A 780-nucleotide genomic window follows, 5' to 3' on the forward strand; every position below is an offset into this window, starting at 1 on the left:
CTTGTGCAGTTAATAAAAGGACAGGTAATGTTTGTCGCGCTGTTGCAGTTTGTTTCAGTTCGTCAGTTGCAACAAGACAGCTTACCAACGTGTACAAAATAAGCTAATACTCCTGGGTGCTATACACTACAGTGTACGCTGTACACCTACTTACTGGTTTTGTCGCATCAGTCTGTGTCTCTGAGTTAACTTGTGTTTCTCCTACAGCTCCGGACCGGAAAAAATGCGCGTGCTCTTTGTGAGCTCGTTCCCGGCTCGTAACGAGCGCGTTCTGCCGTTAAGGGCGATCATTGGTTAAATGTGATCATGTGACTGATGCAAGCTAGATCCTTTTATTTAGCAAAATTGTGATTAATAGTTAAATATTATTGTTGAGGGGCACAGACAAGACTCCGCACGCACACACACATTATAAAAAAAAAAAAAAAATATATATATATATATATATATATATATATATATATATATATATATATATATATATTTTTTTTTTTTTTTTAAATAGTTGCCTCAACAAAAGGGCACCTTGGGCACCCATCAGGAAAGGGGCGGGTGCTCAAGCCCCTCTAGCCCCCCCACCCCCACCTCTGCACGTGCCTGATCAGAACATTATTTAATCTTACATTTTTTTATTTTTTCCCTTGGGGGGGGGATTCCCGCGTACCACTAGAGGGAGCCCATGTACCATGGTTTTAGAATGACAGACTGGATGAATGAATAGAGCAGCGACAGGAAGGAGACACTGGGGAGGATTTTTCTCAAAGAGGAGACACCAAATCA

Source organism: Diplotaxodon limnothrissa, linkage group LG7 (assembly GCF_057381915.1).
Source record: "Diplotaxodon limnothrissa isolate DT_005_m linkage group LG7, D_limnothrissa_male_GT1.1, whole genome shotgun sequence".
Taxonomy (NCBI): Eukaryota; Metazoa; Chordata; class Actinopteri; order Cichliformes; family Cichlidae; genus Diplotaxodon; species Diplotaxodon limnothrissa.